This window comes from Procambarus clarkii, chromosome 76, assembly GCF_040958095.1.
Source record: "Procambarus clarkii isolate CNS0578487 chromosome 76, FALCON_Pclarkii_2.0, whole genome shotgun sequence".
Taxonomy (NCBI): Eukaryota; Metazoa; Arthropoda; class Malacostraca; order Decapoda; family Cambaridae; genus Procambarus; species Procambarus clarkii.
This window is the reverse complement of record NC_091225.1, coordinates 7,961,654-7,985,519: the sequence shown is the minus strand read 5'-3', so window position 1 is coordinate 7,985,519 and position 23,866 is coordinate 7,961,654. Positions and strand designations below refer to the sequence as shown.

General features: G+C 41.9%; 1 long non-coding RNA gene across 1 annotated transcript in view; it reads left to right on the top strand.

Moving 5' to 3' along the window:
* The window catches only part of LOC138357163 (uncharacterized), a 36,308-nt gene extending 13,042 nt beyond the window's left edge, over nucleotides 1-23,266 (top strand). Inside the window, exons 2-3 of the long non-coding RNA XR_011224842.1 lie at nucleotides 22,539-22,668; nucleotides 22,816-23,266. This is a non-coding gene — a long non-coding RNA (uncharacterized lncRNA). The remainder of the gene's footprint in view (nucleotides 1-22,538; nucleotides 22,669-22,815) is intronic.
* The last annotated feature ends 600 nt before the right edge of the window (nucleotides 23,267-23,866 follow it).

The window sequence follows — 23,866 nt, the reverse complement described above, 5'->3', positions numbered from 1 at the left end:
GGAGAACCCTCTACAGCAGTCAAGCGTTGTATACATGTACACTTGCCCCCACGAAGGATGTAACCTTCAATGTAAGTACATAGGTATGACGTCGACCAAGCTGACGAGGCGTTTGACATGCCATCTTCAATCTGGTGCCCCTAGGAATCACATGAGACAAGCCCATGACATTACTCTAACAAGAAAAATGTTGAACAAGAATACTTGCATAATAGACAAAACCCAAGATTCAAGAAGATTACAAATTCTTGAGGCAATTCACATAAGATTAGAGCGACCTACCATGAACACCCAAATCACGGAACTATTTACTCTACCCACCATGAGAGTAAGGACAAGACAAGAACATATCAATGCCAACGCAGAAGACAATGTCCAACATAACAGGCCAATTACACTGGATTAATCTTTGTGTTTGGATAGGAGATGCCTCGTATGGGCCAATAAGCCTTCTGCAGCCCCTATGTTTATCCCTTATGTATCCCCCCATGTTTTCACCTTCATTGTATTATCACCTGACCTAATGCGGGTATAAAATCAACTAGTATTGTAAGATCTGTTCACTTGAGAATGAACCATGGAGGTTCGAAACGTCGTGCAAATTATACAAATAAGTGTAATACACTCTATAGTAAATCACTTCTTTTCTTCACCTTAAAAGTACGAAAATGAGTTTTGGAGAACTCCTATTTCAATTAAGCCCTGATGCTAAGAAAATAGTTAGAGGGATAGAAGCCCTAAACCAGAAAATAATAAATACAGAATATGCGGTCATATTCAATGAAATATATATATATATATATATATATATATATATATATATATATATATATATATATATATATATACAACTTTAGAACACTTTCCCACCAGGAGACTCGAACCCTAGCCAGCACAGAAGCCTTCCAGCAACTGGCATAACAGGTACGCCTTAACCCTCTGCACCACCGCTCAGACCCTTAAAAGAGATGGTAATTTCGGAGTATTTAAATACCCCAAAGATCAACACCTCCCAAGAGCACCAGAGCAAGTGAGGGGTCATTTAGACGTTAATTTCATCAAGTCCCTGTTAATATGGGAAGACACAGTGTCTCTGCTTAAGGCACAACTCTCCTAAACACGAGAGTTAAGTATACAACTTTAGAACACTTTCCCACCAGGAGACTCGAACCCTAGCCAGCACAGAAGCCTTCCAGCAACTGGCATAACAGGTACGCCTTAACCCTCTTAACACTGTGTCTTCCCATATTAACAGGGACTTGATGAAATTAACGTCTAAATGACCCCTCACTTGCTCTGGTGCTCTTGGGAGGTGTTGATCTTTGGGGTATTTAAATACTCCGAAATTACCATCTCTTTTAAGGGTCTGAGCGGTGGTGCAGAGGGTTAAGGCGTACCTGTTATGCCAGTTGCTGGAAGGCTTCTGTGCTGGCTAGGGTTCGAGTCTCCTGGTGGGAAAGTGTTCTAAAGTTGTATACTTAACTCTCGTGTTTAGGAGAGTTGTGCCATATATATATATATATATATATATATATATATATATATATATATATATATATATATATATATATATATATATATATATATATATATATATATATATATACATATATATATATATATATATATATATATATATATATATATATATATATATATATATATATATATATATATATATATATATATAAAGTTTGTCAGGGTACCACCTCTGGTGCCAATGTGGGGACCCATAGCCTCGGAGAAGAAAATAAAAAGTATTCAGAGGAGACCTTGTGGTTTCTCACTGAACACTAATATTATCTTCTCCTACCACCCGCCATTCTTTTGTATGTACACATATATATTTACTATATTTGAACTTTGTTACAAAAAAGGAGTTACATATGGGTTACAAAGATGTTTATCATAGGTTGTCGAGTTCCTCCAGTTCCTCAGATGGCGGGCAGGAACCCTGGATTCAGTGCGCATTTCCCCTCTGTATCGCCACACTGAGGCGCTGGAAAAGAAAGCTTGCAGCTCACGGGTCCCTTGTTGTTTCAATGAGCCTAGAACCCAGTTCCTTCAAAAAACTGGTAGCACTTTTACCCCAGGCGCCGAGTGTCTCAGAAGCAATGGGGACAAAATTGTAGTGGAGATCCAGTTCTCTATACTTACGGGATTTGGCTGCTTCCCTGTGGGTGGCAGCACCACCTGGTTGTGCAACACTGAGGTTAATGTAGGTGTTAGCCAGGGTTGATACGCACGTGTAGTCCCATACCAACTGCTTGCCATTCTTCCAGGGGTTCACTGTGATACCATCCGGGCGACCAATAAGAGCATCAGAGTTACAGGGCGTTAGGTAACGGGGCTCTCTTTCAGCTGGGCATCCAGCTGTGGTGAGGCTCCTCTTGATGATGTCGTTAACTTCACTGTGCCTCGAGTGCCATCCCCCTGTGCTTTGGCAGAGTAGGCCATGGTGGCCGTACCTGTCAGCCACCACCTCGCCGCAAACACACCTATATCTGGTGTGGATTGGGGCAGCAAGGCGGAGGGCCACAGCAATTCGGAGGGCATGTGGTGTGAGACGCGTGCCAGTTGCCGACATTGGGGTTGCTAACAGGAAATCCCCTGCATGTGGTGCTGCTACTGCTTTGAGGCGAGCAATGTCGTGTTGTGTTGTTGCAGCACCCAGGCACTCTGCAGCAACTTGGTCAACAATGGGGCCATCCCAGCTGGATTGCTTGTGGGCTTTAGGGGATGGTGGTTGAGGTGATTGGCCTGCACGAGAGGCCCACTCTGTGGCACAGCGTGTAAAATTGGGATCATGTACACCTGCCAGCTGATGTAAGTGGGCAGGTAGAATTTCCTTCACAAGGTCGTCGGATGCTGATAAGGAGGACAGGAAGGCTGGAACAGCGATTTGCGTTGCTGTTCGAACTCCGAGGCCCCCAAGTTTTACGGGAAGAGAGGCTTGTTTCCACTGTAGGTCATCGAGAGAGAGGTTAAGGGCTTTTTCTAGTATTATTTTTCATATATATATATATGAAAGGCGGTCAGGCGGAGTCAGTCAGGCGAAAGGCCAGTCAGGCGGAGGAGGCTGGTAGTGGCCGCATTTCAAACTGCCCTCACCACCACACCACCCCACCACCTCCCTCGTGGGCTCAGTGAATGATAGTGAACAATTTCTGTCTGTTTGGTGTATACTTTGCGGCCCCGACATACAAAGTGAATACCATGTATATATAGTGCCATAGTGAAATATGAATCTCAAAGTGCCAACTCCGATACTCAGTGCCATACACACCACAAAGTGTCAACCCCAGTTTATAGTGTCATACATATAACAAAGTGCCAACCCCATATTCTCAGTGTTATACATATCCTGGTGTACATATATATGAATGTATATTGTGTGTCATGTGTATAGCCCACTCGATACCACGCTTCCCCCCCCAAACCGACCCCATCCCCCCCCCCGCACCTCACTACCTGAGCTGACCCTCGCCCCACCGGCCTCCACACCCAGCCGCGGCCTCCACACCCAGCCGCGGCCTCCACACCCAGCTGATGCCTCCACACCCAGCCGCGGCCTCCACACCCAGCTGATGCCTCCACACCCAGCCGCGGCCTCCACACCCAGCTGATGCCGCCACACCCAGCTGATGCCTCCACACCCAGTTGATGCCTCCACACCCAGCCGCGGCCTCCACACCCAGTTGCTGGCTCCACACCCAGTTGCTGGCTCCACACCCAGTTGATGCCTCCACACCAGTTGCTGGCTCCACACCCAGTTGATGCCTCCACACCCAGTTGCTGGCTCCACACCCAGTTGATGCCTCCACACCCAGTTGTTGGCTCCACACCCAGTTGCTTGGCCATGACCCAGTGTGTTTGCTCCCCTCTATAGAATAATGCACAGTTTAACTCTGCCAACCGAGTTGAAATGGAAGGGGTCCCAGCGGTCGGGCAGGACTCCACAAGCCTTGAGGTGCCAACAACTGCTCCTAAAAGAGGTTTTTGGCGAGTATGCAACAAAAACACCGCCATAAACTCCAACGGTGGTGTTATCCACTTTCACACCTTCAACGAGGAAAGATGCAGTGGTTCCCACCAATCTCATCTGAGAACCTCACCCAAGCGATCATAGCGACGTCTGCTAGAACATTACCACACATCCCAAAAGCAGCCCGCCCAAATGCAGCAGCCAAACTTTGTAATCTTCTGAAAAGGGTCAATGATGCACCGGAAAACATTCAAGCGTGGCATAATGTCCTTCTGTTTGGCAATGTATGCCTCACCGTCCCTCCAAGGAGGGACAAATCACTTGCTTCCTCGGTCCTGAGGGCGATAAATGAATACCCAAGGGGGGACAACCTAGTTCGCCTGCCTCTGCGAGCAAAACACATCCACCGCAGAAATGGTAACAACAACATACCGGAAACGTACAAAATCAGAGCACAAATCACCAAGAAAATTGAAGAGGGAAATACCGCAAGTGCTATTAGAGTCCTCACCAGTGACGAGAAAATTGCTCCTCGAAACTCAGCCACAGCACGGGCCCTGCAAAGCAAGCACCCACCCAGGTCCCCCTCAAGGCGACAACATCGTTCCGCCATCAGCCGACACCATTTCAGACCCATTAACCGTTGGTGAATCTGAGGTCTACAAAGCAGCCCTTTCTTTTCCACCTGGGTCAGCAGGCGGCTTTACAGGGTTAAAACCTCAACATATCAAGCAAATGTTAAATCCTGCGGTTGGTGATGCTGCACAAGATCTTCTTATGGAACTCACAAGGTTCGTCAACATGTGTCTGGCTGGTGAGATACCTGAGGTCATCAGGCCTCTCTTTTTTGGTGCCTCCCTCTGTGCTCTCAAAAAGAAGGACGAAGGAATCAGGCCAATCGCTGTTGGCAACACTCTCCGACGCCTGATTGCCAAGGCTGCTACGAGGGTTGTCAGCCAGCAAGCGGCTGAATTGCTGAAACCAATCCAGCTAGGATTTGGAATCCCCCAAGGCTGTGAAGCTGCTGCCCATGCAGCACGAGCATACATCACAAACATTTCTGATGAAAAGGCCCTGCTCAAACTGGACTTTAAGAATGCCTTCAACATGGTAAGAAGAGATGCAGTACTTTGTGCCGTACATCGCCATTTCAGGCCCCTCTACCCGTTGATACTATCGTGCTACAGTGGCGAGTCAAAACTGCTCTTTGGTGAACATGAAATCAGATCATGTGAAGGTGTTCAGCAAGGTGATCCTCTTGCTCCCCTTCTTTTCTGCTTAGTCTTAAAAGAAATCACCGAAAGCTTGTCCAGCGAGTTCAACATCTGGTTTTTGGATGATGGCACTATAGCTGGCACCGTAGACCACCTCTTGTCAGATATCAGGAAAATAAGGGAGCAAGAAGTAAGCCTGGGTCTCGTCCTGAACCCTTCCAAGTGTGAAGTAGTCTCCTCCAACCCAGACATCATAGCTAGAATAAGGTCTGCCTTGCCTGGAGCCCATGTCATTAGGGCCGAGAACAGCACCCTCCTTGGAGCTCCCCTCGGGTCTAACGCCATTGAGGAGATCCTCGACAAGAAAATCGCAGACCTTAGGAGGATGGAAGACAGAATAGGTGACATCGATGCCCACGATGCTTTTTATCTCCTCACCAAATGCCTATCCCTTCCGAGGCTAACCTACTTTCTGAGGTGCGCCCCATCTTACAACAACCCAAAGATTGACGAGTATGACCTCCTACTGAAGACCATGCTGGAAAAAGTTGTTAACCTCTCCCTCAACGAATGCCAGTGGAAACAAGCCACTCTTCCTGTCAGGCTCGGTGGCTTGGGTGTCCGCACCGCCACCCAAATTGCTGTCCCAGCCTTCCTGTCTTCCTCCTCAGCATCAGATGACCTGGTTAAGGAAATTCTACCTGACACCCTGAGTGATGTAGCGGGGATACAGGACCCCCACTACACGGAATGCAACACGAAATGGGGTGCCATGACAGACCCAGCACTCAGACCAGCCATGCCGAAAGCCAAGAAACAATCCAGTTGGGACAGCCCCATTGTAGACAAAGAAGCCACAGCTTTGCTGGAGGCAGCAACAACCCCCAGTGATCGTGCACGCCTCACAGCTGTGCAGGCTCCCCATGCAGGGGACTTCCTTCTGGCAGTCCCTATGTCTGCGACAGGCACACGTCTTGATCCGCAGGAGCTCCGTATTGCAGTCGCTCTCCGCCTTGCTGCCCCTATCCACACTGTTCACAGGTGTATTTGCGGCTAGGCAGATGCTGACGAATATGGATTGCATGGCCTGCACTGTGGAAAATCGGGTGGTTGGCACACTAGACACGACGAAGTCAACGACATCATTAAAAGAAGCCTTGCCTCTGCTCAGTGTCCAGCGGAGAGAGAGCCCCGCAACCTACTGAACCGTGACTCTGTTAGCTTTGCCGGCCGACCAGACGGAATCACACTGCATCCGTGGAAGGGTGGCAGGCAGTTAGCATGGGACTATACTTGCGTATCCACCCTGGCAACGACATACATCACCCTCTCTGCCGGCACGGCAGGAGCCGCAGCGACACACAGAGAAAAACAAAAGTCAGTCAAGTACAGGCAATTAGATCAAAGGTACCATTTCGTTCCAATAGGGTCTGAGACCCTAGGCCCATGGGGTGAGAGTGCAAGAAGGTTTCTTAAGGATCTTGGTTCCAAGCTCATTGACACCACAAGAGACCCTAGAGCAGCAAGTTTTCTCTTTCAGCGCCTCAGTGTCGCGATCCAGAGGGGAAATGCCCGCTGGATCCACGGTTCCTGCCCGGCGTCGGAGGAGTTCGAGGAAATCTACAGCCTCTAGGAAGCGAACTTTTTCTTGTGTCCTCTTAATGTTCATTTTTTGTATAAAATCAGATATGTAACTGTATAACCTTGCATAATAAAGTGTATATATATATATATATATATATATATATATATATATATATATATATATATATATATATATATATATATATATATATATATATATATATATATATATATATATATATATATATATATATATATATATATATATATATATATATATATATGCAGAATAACCACATGTGAAAAATAGAAAATGCTTAACATGTTTTCGGCTAATTCGCCTTCATCAGAGCAAAGTAGAATGAAGATAAGATTACTGATAAGACCTTTATATCCGCCTGGGCAGATCACCTGACCACCAAAAATAAGTGGAGGAAAGGAATTATAAGAAGGAAGGTAACTGCAGAATGCCTATTGGCCCATACGAGGCAGCTCCTATTAATATCTCCAAGTGCCATACGTGTTAAATGATTGCTATATTGTTTTGACGTGCTATATTGAGGCTTAAATAGGGATCCAACTTGTACATACCGGGGCTCACATTAAGGCTGTTGTTACAATGTTTAATCAGAGCAGACTCGATCACGTTTCGTTCAACAAAATCCTTACTTTTAACAATACATTTTGCCCCTGTGAAGTCGATAGAATGATTACATAAACTGGAATGTAAATACAATGCACTGGATTGCTGGGCTGTACGAATAGCATATGAATGCTGTTTTAAACGCGAAGAAAGAGATTTACCTGTGTGGCCGATGTAAACACATGCACACTCATTACAAGGGCTGGAATACACACAACCTGCTACAGACGAGGGCGAGTTCTTAATTAACATGGACTTAACTGTATTATCATTTTTGAACACTAGATTAATATTAAGGTTCTTCAGGGCTGGAGCAAGATTTACTAGACCCTCAGAATATGGTAATACCAAAGAATTTTTCAGTTATGGTTTAGACTTAGTAGTCTGTTTGTAGAAAGTTATTTTTGCTTGACCAATCGCAAGATCCAAGATCGATTTTGGGTATTTTAACTTCTTCCCAATTTCAAATATATTTGCTATTTCTTCGTCGAAAAATTCCGGACTGCAAACTCTCAGTGCTCTGAGAAACATACCAGAAAAAACTGCCCGCTTGACCTGAACATGATGATTTGAATAGAAATGTACATACGAGCACACATTGGTAGGTTTGCTATACACATTGAATTTGAAACTCCTACCAATTCTATGAATCATGATGTCTAAAAAAGGCAGAACACCATTCACTTTGTTCTCAATTGTGAATTTAATTGACGGAACCAGCGAATTAATTTGATTGAGAAAATCAGTTTCGTCATGATTAACCGGCCACAGGCACAAAATATCGTCAACGTACCTGTACCAAAGCAAATTTGAGGGTAAAATCCTGGGAAGGATATTTGTTTCGAAACATGTTTGCCAAATATATATATATATATATATATATATATATATATATATGCATATATATATATATATATATATATATATATATATATATATATATATATATATATATATATATATATATATATATATACATATATATATATATATATATACATATACATATATATATATATATATATATATATATATATATATATATATATATATATATATATATATATATATATATATATATATATATATATACATATATATATATTTGTATATATATATATGTATATATATATATATATATATATATATATATATATATGTATATATATATATATATATATATGTATATATATATATATATGTATATATATATATATATATATATATATATATATATATATATATATATATATATATATATGTTCACTGCAGTCTGCAGTCCAGGAACATTGCCCAAGCATTCTCCCGTTTGTGTCAGCAGGCTACAGCAAAGACTCAACCCTCCTGTTTGGCAAACATGAAGTCACCTCAGCAGAGGGAATTCAACAGGGTGACCCACTTGCACCGTTCCTCTTTTGCATAGCGGTTCGAGAAATTACAACTAGACTGTCCAGCGAGCTCAACATCTGGTTCCTGGATGATGGCACTCTGGCAGGCACACAAGATTCCCTGCTAGAAGACTTACAGCTGGTGAAGACACGGGGGGAGTCCATGGGTCTCGTTCTTAGCCCCTCCAAGTGCGAAATTATTGCATCTAGTGAAGTAATCATTAGAGCAGTGAAATCAGTTCTACCAGAAGCCTCAGTCGTTAAACCTACCGACAGCACACTACTCGGAGCACCTCTGGGCCACAATGCCATTGCTGCAGTCCTTGACGAAAAGTTTAGAGACCTAAAGAGGATGGAAGAGAGAATTGGGGACTTGGACTCCCACGATGCCCTCTACCTTCTCACAAAGTGCCTTACCCTGCCCAGGCTAACATACTTCTTAAGGTGTGCACCAACTTTTGGCAACCCACTTCTAAATCAATATGATGAGCTCCTCAGGTCAATATTCAGGAAGGCGCTCAACCTAGATTTAGATGACAGTCAGTGGGACCAAGCAACACTACCAGTGAGATTTGGAGGGATAGGCATACGAAAGGCAACTGAGGTAGCACTTCCAGCATTCTTATCCTCATGTACAGCAGCCAACGAATTGGTAGGGCAGATCCTACCAGAGCGTATGAGAGAGACAGCGGGAACTCATGATCAAACGTTCATCGAAGCAGCCAGACAATGGGACACCATTGCACACCCTCAACCCCGACCACAAGTCCCAAAAGACCACAAGCAGGCCCACTGGGATAGCCCCATAATGGAAAAGACTGTCACAGCAATGATTGACAACGCTGATGCTGAAAACAAAGCCCGCCTCCTAGCGGTAACAGCACCCCACGCCGGGGATTTTTTATTTGCTGTGCCCAATGCAGCCCTGGGAACTCGCCTCAGTCATGACGCTCTCCGCATTGGAGTTGCCCTTCGCCTTGCCGCCCCCATCCTCACCGAACATAGGTGCATCTGCGGAACTGCGATGGCAGACCAATATGGTCGTCATGGTCTGGTATGTCGTAAATCACAGGGTAAAATTGCAAGACATGAAGAAGTCAACGACATCATCAAGAGGAGCCTCGCCACAGCCCGCTGCCCGGCACAAAGAGAACCACACTTATCCAGACCTAACGACCCTCAGAAGCGCCCTGATGGGGTCACCTTGCTACCTTGGAAGGATGGTAAGCAAGTGGTATGGGACTACACGTGCGCTGCCACACTGGCCAGTACCTACCTCCACTACAGCACACGTGAAAGCGGTGGTGCTGCTTCTTTCAGGGAATCGCAGAAAATTGTTAAATACAGAGGTCTAGCACACTGCTACAGCTTTGTTCCGATCGGCTCGGAGACCCTCGGTTCGTGGGGAAAATGTGCATTGAAGTTCCTGAAGGAATTGGGGGACAAATTGATCAGCGCTACAAAAGACCAGAGAGCAAAAAGTTTCTTGTTCCAGCGCCTCAGTGTTGCGATTCAGAGGGGAAATGCCTGTTGCGTCTTGGGCACTAGTCCAACTTCAGAGGAATTCGAAGAAGTGTTTGACTTGCAACAATGATCGAACCCGTCTGTGACATTCATCAATGTTTCCCATTGTTGTGTTCTTCAAGAGATCCATAACCTTTAAGCACCTTTTTGCATTATTATTTTTGTATCAACCCATGTATATCTTGTAACCATCAAATATATATATATATATATATATATATATATATATATATATATATATATATATATATATATATATATATATATATATATATATGTCGTACCTAGTAGCCAGAACGCACTTCTCAGCCTACTATGCAATGCCCAATTAGCCTAATAAGCCAAATTTTCATGAAATAATTGTTTTTCGACTACCTAACCTAACCTTACCTAACTTTTTGGCTACCTAACCTAACCTAACCTATAAAGATAGGTTAGGTTAGGTTGGGTTGGTTAGGTTCGGTCATATATCTACATTAATTTTAACTCCACTAAAAAAAATTGACCTCATACATAATGAAATGGGTAGCTTTATCATTTCATAAGAAAAAAAATTAGAGAAAATATATTAATTCAGGAAAACTAGGCTTATTAGGTAAATCGGGCCTTGCATAGTAGGGTGAGAAGTGCGTTCTGGCTACTAGGTACGACATATATATATATATATGTATATATATATATATATATATATATATATATATATATATATATATATATATATATATATATATATATATATATATATATATATATATATATATATATATATATATATGTGCGGAAAATCCACAGAGAAATATGAAATGAGATGAACGTTTCGGCTTGTTAAAGCCTTTGTCGACACCAGACTTTGAGTCTGGTGTTGACAAAGGCTTTAACAAGCCGAAACGTTCACCTCATTTCATATTTCTCTGTGGATTTTCCGCATAAAATTATCAGTGTTTTGTGATCGTCAATTGCATATATATATATATATATATATATATATATATATATATATATATATATATATATATATATATATATATATTTTATTAAATATGACCGAAAAAGTAAGATTAATAATTCTAACACGAATTTTCTCAATCTTTCGTACATTATGCTTCACTGTTGGAGGTAAATCAAAAATCACTTCTCCAAAATTCATTTTTATTTCTAGTCTGACGCGACACGGGCGCGTTTCGTAAAACTTATTACATTTTCAAAGACTTCACAAATACACAACTGATTAGAACTTGCGTTTCCCTGATTTTATATCTACATTTGAGTGAGGTGGGAAGGGTGATGTGGCATTACATTTGAGTGAGGTGGGAAGGATGATGTGGCATTAGAGGATATTACCCTATTAATATCCTCTAATGCCACATCATCCTTCCCACCTCACTCAAATGTAATGCCACATCACCCTTCCCACCTCACTCAAATGTAGATATAAAATCAGGGAAACGCAAGTTCTAATCAGTTGTGTATTTGTGAAGTCTTTGAAAATGTAATAAGTTTTACGAAACGCGCCCGTGTCGCGTCAGACTAGAAATAAAAATGAATTTTGGAGAAGTGATTTTTGATTTACCTCCAACAGTGAAGCATAATGTACGAAAGATTGAGAAAATTCGTGTTAGAATTATTAATCTTACTTTTTCGGTCATATTTAATAAAATATGTCTACAGGAAAGACTGCTACCAAAATATACTAATATATATATATATATATATATATATATATATATATATATATATATATATATATATATATATATATATATATATATATATATATATATATATATATATATATATATATATATATATATGCAATTGACGATCACAAAACACTGATAATTTTATGCGGAAAATCCACAGAGAAATATGAACCAATCGCAAGATATATATATATATATATATATATATATATATATATATATATATATATATATATATATATATATATATATATATATATATATATATATATTAGTATATTTTGATAGCAGTCTTTCCTGTAGGCATGTATTATTAAATATGACCGAAAAAGTAAGATTAATAATTCTAACACGAATTTTCTCAAAATTCATTTTTTTTTTTTAGTCTGACGCGACACTTGAGCGCGTTTCGTAAAACTTATTACATTTTTCAAAGACTTTAGCTTACACATACACAACTGAATAGAACTTACACATCTTCGATTTGTTTATATCTACATTTGAGTGAGGTGGATGGGGTGAGGTGGTATTAATAGGGTATTAAATTCCTAAACACAAGACAGAACACGAAACAGTGGGTATTGAATGGAAGTGATTTGTAGAAAGCCTATTGGTCCATATTTCTTGATGCTTCTATATTGGAGCGGAGTCTTGAGGTGGGTAGAATATAGTTGTGCATTAATTGGCTGTTGATTGCTGGTGTTGACTTCTTGATGTGTAGAGCCTCGCAGACGTCAAGCCGCCTGCTATGCTGTATCTATCGATGATTTCTGTTTTGTTTACTAGGATTTCTCTGGCGATGGTTTGGTTGTGGGAAGAGATTATATGTTCCTTAATGGAGCCCTGTTGCTTATGCATCGTTAAACGCCTAGAAAGAGATGTTGTTGTCTTGCCTATATACTGTTTTTTTTGGACCTTACAGTCCCCAAGAGGGCATTTGAAGGCATAGACGACGTTGGTCTCTTTTAAAGCGTTCTGCTTTGTGTCTGGAGAGTTTCTCATGAGTAGGCTGGCCGTTTTCTGGTTTTATAGTAAATCGTCAGTTGTATCCTCTGATTGTATCCTTGTATCCTCCAAATGAATTTTGGAAATTGATTTTTGAATTACCACCAACAGTGAAAAGAAACGTACGAAAGATTGAGAAAATTCGTGTTAGAATTATTAATCTTACTTTTTCGGTCATATTTAATAATATATATATATATATATATATATATATATATATATATATATATATATATATATATATATATATATATATATATATATATATATATAAATATATATATATATATATATATATATATATATATATATATATATATATATATATATATATATATATATATATATATATATATATATATATATATATATATATATATATATTAGGTATTACTAGCAAATATACTGTGATTTATGTCTTAAACAATCGGTCGACCGGTAACTGCTGGTGACACTGTGTATGGATTGGCTCGTCGGCAGCTGTTGGGTTAAGAAGTGTCGTTCATGGCGCTTGCCAGTTCCACCCTAGTGGCTGTGTGAGGAGGGTGTCCGTGACGGCTGTGGGTGTGTTGTCCCCCGTGTGGGCGTGGTGCGCCTGTTGAGTTGAAATGGGGGCTTATCGACTTCCATTGCAGAGGACCTCGTCGGCTGTTCTGGCTTTTACGGTTCCAGTGGACCACATGTTGCATGGTGATGCCCTAGTGAATGTTCTACGTGTGCAGTTGTCGGAATTGGTGGGCATCCAGCTGCTTCAGGGAAATCGAGCTGTGGTCAAGTTTCACAATCAGCCTGCCTTTTAGACGTTTCTGGGGCGGTGTGAGGGCGCATGTTTACCCTCTCCCTGATGACGCTGGTTCTGTTAAGGTAGTGAACATCAGCGTCGCCTTGACGTATGTGTCGGTGGCTGGTGCCCCCTTCGAGTTTCACGACGATCTCCTAACTGCTTGTTTTGAACGGTTTGGTACTGTGCTAAGTATTCGTTGGAACATGGTACTTGCAGGACACTGTTGCGGAATGCTTGACGGCTCCCGCACCCTGACCATGTCACCAAAGAGTAATATTCCATCCTCTGTGTCCTTGTTGGGTTACACGCTCTGTTGCCTGTATCGGGGGCAACCGCACACCTGTTATAGGTGTGGTAATGAGGGTCATCTAGCTGCAGCGTGTGACGTGGGAGCAACTGGCAGAGTGCATATTTTTCGTGAGGAGGGATTTTCCACCCCTGTTGACTTCGACGCTTCTGAGGGCGGAGTGAGTGCTGTGCCTGACGTGCCTGATTGCCTGTCTGCTGCTCCGCCTGTTGTGGCAGGTACTATGCCTTGTACATCACGTCTGTTAACTGCTGTGGCCCGGAGGTTGTTGTTGCACCAGAGTATGTGAGTCTTGGGCTGTCGCCTGCGCTGCATGTGATGGATGTCCCAGTAGAAGTCCATGTTTTGCCCCCGCCTGCGGATGTGGTCCCGGCTCCCACGGGCGTGGGTTATTATGTTTTGGAGGGCCTGCTTCCGCCGTGGCCTGCCGAGGCTGTGTGTTTGGTCGCTTGTAGTTCTGATGATTTCCTCCCTTTGCAGAAGCAGTTGCGCCAGTGTCATGGGACAGTTTCCCAGGATGTGGTGGACCGCATGGGCGACGTGACCTCTGTGGGTTCTCCGGACAATGTGGGTGTGGACCATGTGGATGCGGTGATGGTGGCTGTGCCTGCAGAGGTGGCGGGAGGGGGCGGTGTGGTGCCTGTTCCTGCCAACATTTTGGATGTTGCTCCACTGCCCCCCCCCCCCTGCACCTCCATGTGCCAGTTCTCCGAAATGGGAGGTTGTTGCATCTGCTGTGACCCCTGGTATGGATCGTGATTTGGTTCTCGTGCTGAGGAAGGACGCCGCCCAGGGTGACTCGGTGCCGTTTGAACCTGTGCCAAGGGATATACCACCGCTCATGATTTGAGGTGTCCTTGTCGAGGTTCCGGAGTATATGCGTCGCCCGCATTGCTCGGATACGGGTGTGCTCGTATCCGAACACATTGATGTTCATTGATTATTAATTAATGTATATATAAGAGGAATGCTGTTTGTGTAGTGGATCAGGCTACCGTGGTATCTCATTTATGTCAGGTGGTAGGTGCTTACATGTTGAGATGGGAATTTGAGACTCAGGTGCTTGTTATTGTGTTGCAGTATTTTACTGATTCCTCATCCACTATTTACATATGACACCACCACCCTGTAACTTGGGTTAGTGTACCACTGCACCGGGTTGGAGGCTGGTGTCACCTAGTCCAAAGTGTGTGCAGTTATGCCTATTACTTATTTCGATAGCTGTGTTAAAGCTCCTTGTTGTGATTAGAGTATTGATTGTATACTAGTCGTGTATCGGATGTATAGAGAACATTAGTTTCTCATTGTTTTACAGTGACTTGTTTAATGTCCCGGTAAACTTGCGTTGTTTTAACCAACCACCTTTCACTTTAACCTAGACACTTACTGAAACTTGACCAGGCTTTGGTTGTCAAGCGATGTTGTGGATCATGAGGTCATGACACCGGCATTCAGTACCACTTGGCTTTCCTTGTCACTTTCTGTACATGTCCCTTCTGTTTTCCTTAATCTTGTCATTTGGTCGTTCACTGACATTTTTTCTTATTATTGGACTATGCAGTAATTTCGGTTGATTTTTTTCGCTTTGGTCACAATAATTTATTAACAATATTCTAATGTTAATAAATTCATTCCTAGCTCTTAACATATATTCGTGATGTCTTCTGTCCTTTGTTCTCTTTACTTCTTCCACTCTCTTCTGCTCCTTATTTTTTATTTCTGTCACTGTCTATTAAACTATGGGTTAATATATTCCCTCCTACTTTTTTCCTTTATTGTTGGCATAAAACTCTTCGGCCTCCTAACATTTCTATATTACTAGGTTCATCTGTTTTCCTCTAAGTTCTTCCTTCCATTGCACTTCTCCCAGATATTCCCTTATTCTCCTGTAATCAATTTTCTTTTCCCAGACCTCTTTGTCCCGTAGTCATAATTTTAAATTCGATTATGTAGTCAAAGACTAGGACACAATTCTCACTTGGCTCCTAGTATTATTTCGAGTTTCAAATTTTCGATGCTGTTCCTCGTTTTGGGGTAAAATATAGTCTAGTAGGCTTGGTGAAGTCCCTCACCTTTCCCTTGTCTTTCTTGACATGCTGTGCAAGGAAATTTCTCTCTATAACTTTGTTATGATCTAAGGCTGCAGGAGAAACGAGTCTCCCTCTGAGAGTTATTATGCAAGACCTGACCTAACTAAAAGGTCATGGAGATATAGACCTGGAAATATACATGGGAAACATTTGATTAAATTTGACGAGTAGTTTAAAAACATGAGCAATGAATAAGAATATAAATAAATGAGAACATGAGATATGGAGAATTTGCTGGAGGTGTGAGGCTCGCTTCTGAGGACATTGACATCACTTGAGCTGAAGAAATCGTGGGGGAGGTCGTGCTCCGTTTGAGCCCCTGGTGAAGAAGAAGCCCTGTTTGATATACCTTCAAGAAGAAGGAAGTGGACAGTGGAATAAGTTTGTGGACGTGTCGGCTCAAGTCGTGAACTGCAGGAAGAGTTGTAAAGCAGTACTGAGGTATTTTTCGTTGGGCAGCTTGTGAGGCCCTGTCCAGCATGGCCAGGAAGCGCCCTCGACTGAGCAAAATCTGTGGTAAGCACATTTTTTCCAGTTGACAGTGATTTCCTGTGGTTGGTCGTGTGCCCAGTGGCCGGAGCAAGTGTTTACTGGTATGTTAGGTTGTTTTGATAAGGCAGAAAGCCTAAGTAAGATAATAGAGACGAGAGTACCAGCTGAGGTGAGGAGCTGTGTGTCCTCTCCCGCCGAGATCATGGAGGCGACTGACGTGGGACTGCTTCTGGCATCCAGAAGAGCCGCTCAGCGGCCGGGCAGAGGATGGACCAGCCCAAATGTAGGGGAGTCCCCTCACAACACGTGGGAAGTAGTGAGATGTCAGATGGTGACATTTATTATGTGTAGTTTATTTTAGTTATATGTTTGTAGAGGAACATTTTTATTAGCGTGTCGATGGATTCCAGGTTTGTCAGGGGGAAGGAGTTGCTGAGAACTTCGAGCCAGTAGAGTGAGTTAGTGGAAGAGACTCCAAGACTCTTGAAGGAGTAGTGTACTCTGAGGAGGAGGAATAGCCCCACAGTGAAGAGTAGGACCTCGAGCTGTGAGGAGAAGCAGTGAAGAGGAGTGTCACGTGCTTCTGTAATACCAGTGGTGAAACACCAGTACTGTTCGAGGAAACTTCACAGTGGAGCAGCATGGATGGGCTGTAGAGGATCCTGGTAGATAATTGAGGAGGAGCCTGAAGACGTTCAGGGTAGTGAACTTCCAAGTGTAGAGAGGAGGTTCTTATTGTTTACCTATAGGGAGTTGGAGTGTTTGAGTGTCATTGGCGTGCATGACGCAGTGGGAGATGAGTGACTGACTATTTTTGTTATCGAGGAATGTTTATACTGGTGTCTATAGTGTTACAGCTATAGGCTGGATTCCTTGTATATATTTATTTATGTTCTAGGGCTGATAGTGCCTTATTGTATTGCAAGATTTTACCCACTTGGTGAGGTTGGTAGCATAAGTGGTGAGTCAGGAGTTGGGCTACCACTTGATATAAGCAGCTGATACAGTCCTGATGGTATCGAAATGCAACGTGACTATAATAGCATAGTGTTGTAGTCATTATTGTATCTTGTGTGTGTTGTATATGTTCTCTGTATGTTAAATGTTTATAACCAGCAGGTATTTGCCCTTGTCCTGGTGAGGCTTCCCAGAAAGTAGGAGAGGGAGAGAGAGAGAGAGAGAGAGAGAGAGAGAGAGAGAGAGAGAGAGAGAGAGAGAGAGAGAGAGAGAGAGAGAGAGAGAGAGAGAGAGAGAGAGAGAGAGAGAGAGAGAGAGAGAGAGAGTGAGTGAGTGAGTGAGAGGGGCGAGTCTCAATCCTCCTCATTAGTTTTGCGTTATCTGCAAACATTGACATATTAGTTCCTGCAGTCAAGCTCTCTATAAATAATAAAATAATAAATAAATACATGTTTATTCATGTAAAAGTACAACATATAAAATGAGTTACAAACAGAAAGTTAGATTTCTAAATATAGTTAGTTCATAAATGTCATAAACATACAAACAATTACATAAATGAGGAATAGTATACGATCCGGCATCGATCCTTCAGCCTGTTACTCTACGCCAGTCGACTGATGAAGATTAAGCCACCCAAGAGGTGGCACGAACATGAATATCTTGTAATACGCTAGTAAGACTCTTCAGTTCTCACTGTCACTCTCAGACACCTGTCCGTTAGGTAATTCCTTTCTCATGTTAATGTGTTGCCGCCAACACCCACCTGCCTCGCAAGTTTGTATAGTAACCTCCTGTGTGGTTCTGTATCAAAGGTCTTTCTCGCAGTCCAGAAATATATAATCCGCCATGCCCAGCAAGCAAAAAGCAAGGAATTGAGGAAATACAGAGGGCATAAGACAGAGGCAAACTTGATTAGTTGCAACAGAACCAGGAATAATTACATAAACATAAGAAGATTAGCAAAAATAAACTATGAAAATTATATTGTCTCCATAGCAATGAGGCAACTGAAACTCCTATATAGGCATATAAGAAGGAAAATAAAAATGAATGACAAAGTAACCAGGTTACAAAAAAGAGGAGGCCAGTATACAGAAAATTATAAAGAAATTTGTCAGTAGCTCAAGGCCAGCTTGCATAAAGTGTTCACTTCTGAGACTAGCTCTAGGAGCTAGATAAGGAAGCAGCTCCTGAAGAGAAAATACTATAAATCGAGGTAACAGTAGATAAAGAAAAACTACAGCTAGCATCACTGGATGTAACTAAAGCTACTGGGCCAGAAAGAGTATCGCCATGGATCTTAAAAGAAGCAGCAAAGGCCCTCAGCATATCTCTAGCACTAATCTATAATGCGTCACTTACACTGATAGAATTGCCTAGCTGCTGGAAGAAGGTAAATGTGGTGGCTATCTACAAGAAATGAGATAGAGAAGAGGCACTTAAATACGTACCAGTGACGCTCACAAACATCCGTGGCAAAGTACTTGAGACAATTATAAGGTTAGGACTAGTTGCACACCTAGAATGAACTAGGTTTGTAAGTAAACAACAACACGGCTTTAGAGAAGGGAAATCATGCATGACGAACCTCCTGGAATTTTATGATAAGATAACGAAAATAAGGCAGGACAGAGAAGGATGGGCAGATTGCATATTTTTGGACTCAAAAAGCCTTTGATACAGTACCACATAGAAGGTTACTATACAAACATGAGCTCCTCAGAGGCAGGCGGAAGTAGACGGAAACGCACAATTATGGGCAAGGAGTTACCTAACAGACAGGTGTCAGAGCGACAGAGAGAGGCGAAGGGTCCAACTGGCGTAGAGTAACAAGCGGGGTGAATCAAGGATTGGTGCTGGGGCCCATTCTATTCTTCATATATGTAAATGACATGACTGAAGGAGTTGAATTTTTTATGTCGATGTGTGGATGATGCAAAACTAATGAGGAGGGTTAGACATATTAGGATTGCAAGATTCTCCACGATAACTTGAACAGGTTGCAAAGGTGGTCTGAGAAATGATTGCTAGAGTTCAACACTAACAAGTGCAAGGTGATAGAAATTGGGAACAGGAGCCAGGAGACCGAAAGGCAAAAACACAATGAAGGGAAACTACCTTCCTATAATGACTGGAGAAAAATACCTGGGAGTGGACATTAAACAAAACCTAACTCCAGAGGCTTATATAAATAGAATAACGTCAGCCGCATACTCTACTCTGGCAAGTCAGCACAACCTTCAGAAACTTGAATAAGGAGGCTTTTAGATCACTATATATAGGCTTTCATAAATCTATTTTAAAAGGACTAAGAGGTTTCTGTAGCAGGGAACATTTGTTAGACTTTAGCACATAGTGGGTTTTAATGGTTATATAAGGTGAGTCAAGCGGTTGGTGATATGAACATTATTTACAACGAAAAAAAATATAACTCATATGAAAACATTCTTAACAAAACCCAGGAACGTAGTATGCAATTTAAATTAATTAGGTTGAATGACGATGAACCAAAATGGGAAACATTGTAACTAAAGTGCTTTATCGAGAATAGCACTATACAAAAGACATGAATCTATAAGTTTTTGTTGGACACCAAAGTATCAATCTGGTAAGCAATGTTAAAATCTAAACGAAACTATGAACTACATAATGCAGGACACGCAAACCAAAAAAAAGAATTTTATGATATTTTCAGAGAAACCTCTGGACAGTTGAAAACTGAGATAACTACGGAAACTCATGATATAGAAATTAGTAGAATTTTAAATAAGAACTGTGTGTTTTAATCGAGAAAAACTAGCAGACGATGATCACAATAACGTTGCTGATGATTTGATGACCAAACCACACACCAGATGAAGACACAACGACCTTTCAGTCCGTCCTGGTGCATTATCAAGTCGATTGTCCGTTATCAAGACTGGACCACAATCGACTTGATAATGGTACGGGACTCATCGAAACGTCTTCGTCTTTTTGTCCTCTGGTGTGTGGTTTGGTCCTCAGAGAAAATTCTTATATTAAGCCTGTAACTGAACAAATCTATGTAAGAAGTGAAGAGGAAATAATTAAAGTTTACTGGTTACCAGGAAATGAGTTTTTAAACAGACTGAAAAATTTAAGCCCAAACGTTTGGCTGGACTAGATAAAGTAATTGTCAGGCACCTACTAGGTTCATTCTCAAGTGAGGAGACAGATTGATTGATTGATGAAGATTAAGCCACCCTGGAGGAGGCACGGCCATGAATAACCCTTAAGTGGAATATTTTTTTTTTAAGTGAATGTATACTGTGTCCTGAAGTCGCATTTGAATCATTAAGCTGCTATCGCCGGGAAGGATACTTCTCGACAGTATTTATGAGGGGGTCAAGCTGCTGGACAAATTTTTTGACCAGAAGAGTGGCAGTGTTGTTTGCTTCAGGGTGATTACTGCAAGATTCAGGGACTCTTAGAGCTCTTCTAAGAACGTTGGTTTCTTCACATTCCAGAAGATAATGAAGTAGGGGCTTTTCTATGATTGTTTGGCAGAAGATGCATTTCCTCTGTCTGGGTTCACCAATTTTGCAGTTGCATCTATAACCTAGACGTAGTCTATATAACCGAATTGACATTACCCAGTGGATTCCTTTTGAGATATATAGCCTGTCTCACTTGGTGGCCTGAGATATCATATTGCAGAGGGCGAACCTTCTGCTACTCTGTTGTAGATGGGCTTTGTTGAGGTGTGCATGTTTTTGGTGACAATATTTTTTATGTATTATAGGCTGGGTTGGATTCTTTTGTGGATCACTAGATGCCGAGTTGCCAATTTAGCAGTTTTATCAGCTTTCTTAGTTAATGGGATTCCAACATGGGATGGGATCTAGTTGTGGGTTATGTTGAGTCTTTTGCCTTTAATTACTGTTCCAAGACACAAAACGGTGGTAATTGTTTCCACGATGTCTTTCCATTTCTTGTTTCCTAATATGTGAAGTGCAGCTTTTGTGTCCATAAGTATGATTGCATTTTGAGTGCTTTGTGCAATGACATATGCGAATGCCTATTTTATGGCAAACATCTCAGTTTGGGTTGATGATAATGGTCCTTCCAGTCTTTCTTATGCTTGTTCGCTGTCCTTTCAAAGTGCAGTACCAGCACTTTCATATTCTGTGTCCACCGATCCGTCTGTGAAGAGGTGATTGGCTCATGCTACTGCAATGCTGCTCATTTGCTTTTCAATGATGCACCTTAGGATTGTTGGATCATAGGCAGCCTTTTTTATCGAAAGACCTTTTATTACTATTTTGAAGGTAGGCTCCTCCCACGGTCGGGAACAAGTGTAGTTTTGGTGTGGATGATCACCTCCTCTGGCAAGAATCATGCTTCTTAATTGTAGTCTGTTTAAGGCTTCTCCCGCTCTGGCAGCGCTAGAGTTTGCGTTGTTGTGGCCAAGTCCAACCAACAAGGCCTGCCGTACTGGGACTGGATCAAGGGAATTAAATATCTTACATAATCTTAGCAATTCTTTGAGATAAGACATTAAAGAGAAAATTAGAGAGAACATTAGAGAGACATTAGACATTGAGAGAAGACATTAACGTTACTTGGTCATCCAATTCTTACCTTTTTCTTACCTGCTGTTCACCTCTCATCTTTCTCTGTTACCTTATATATTTACCTGTCTCCTCCTCTCTTCTTTCACACGACTTGATTATGGTCCAAGACGGACCGAAACGTCATCGTTTCTCTCTCTTCTGATGTGTGCTTTGGTCATCATATATTTTCTAGCCTGCTTAAATGGTATGTAACAAGTTTAGGTTTTTAGTAAACATATTGTATAAATTATTACTGATATAGTTTAAAATATATATGACACCCATCAGGATCATGATGATGCTTGAATCCGGACTGTACAATCATTGGGTAAAAACAACAATACCAAACTTTACTGCCTGTGACAACCTGCCAACCAAGATAGTAATCCAGGCTTCACTGTCAGTTGCTGACATATGGGTAATATACCTCTCATTATTTACGTTACTTCTGACTCTGTGACTTTCAGGTTTTATGTAATATATTGAAATGAGTAAACTTTTCCAGTCAGCTCTAAAAGAGTTAACAGGTTGTTATAATATCCTAAATAATAAAACTCTCTCTCAGGGAATGTTCTTCCTGTTGGCGTGTGGCCTCGCTCTCAGTCTGTTCGTCCTGTGCCTGGAGCTCCTGTATAACCATGTTCTCCAGTGACACAAGAATGTTCGTCCTGTACCTGGAGCTCCTGTATAACCATGTTCTCCAGTGACACAAGAATGTTCGTCCTGTGCCTGGAGCTCCTGTATAACCATGTTCTCCAGTGACACAAGAATGTTCGTCCTGTGCCTGGAGCTCCTGTATAACCATGTTCTCCAGTGACACAAGAATGTTCGTCCTGTGCCTGGAGCTCCTGTATAACCATGTTCTCCATTGAAACAAAAATGTTCATCTTGTGCCTGGAGCTCCTGTATAACCATGCTCACCAGTGACACATGAATGTTCATCCTGTCCCTGTAGCTCCGGCATAACTATGCTATCCTCCCAAACAAACTGTTCATATTATATTAGACCAACACCTCCTGTGGATAATAAAAGTATCACAATAATAGTTATTTCATTTTCAAAAACGCAAATGCAAATAATGCAGCATATAGCAGGAGAGAGAGTTCCCTCTTTTTTTTTTTTTTTTTTTTTTTTCTTTTTTTTCTTTTTTTTTTTGAGATATATACAAGAATTGTTACATTCTTGTACAGCCACTAGTACGCGTAGCGTTTCGGGCAAGTCCTTAATCCTATGGTCCCTGGAATACGATCCCCTGCCGCGAAGAATCGTTTTTTCATCCAAGTACACATTTTACTGTTGCGTTAAACAGAGGCTACAGTTAAGGAATTGCGCCCAGTAAATCCTCCCCGGCCAGGATACGAACCCATGACATAGCGCTCGCGGAACGCCAGGCGAGTGTCTTACCACTACACCACGGAGAATGTGAATCCTCTTCACTTCACACAAGCTGCTGCCGTAGATCTAGTGAGATGATGACCCTCTACACTACACACACAGGCTGCTACCGTAGATCTAGAGATGTGATGACACATCTACACTACACACACGGGCTGTTGCCGTAGATCTAAAGAGATGATGACCCAATACACTACACACGGCTGCTGCTATTTCTCTA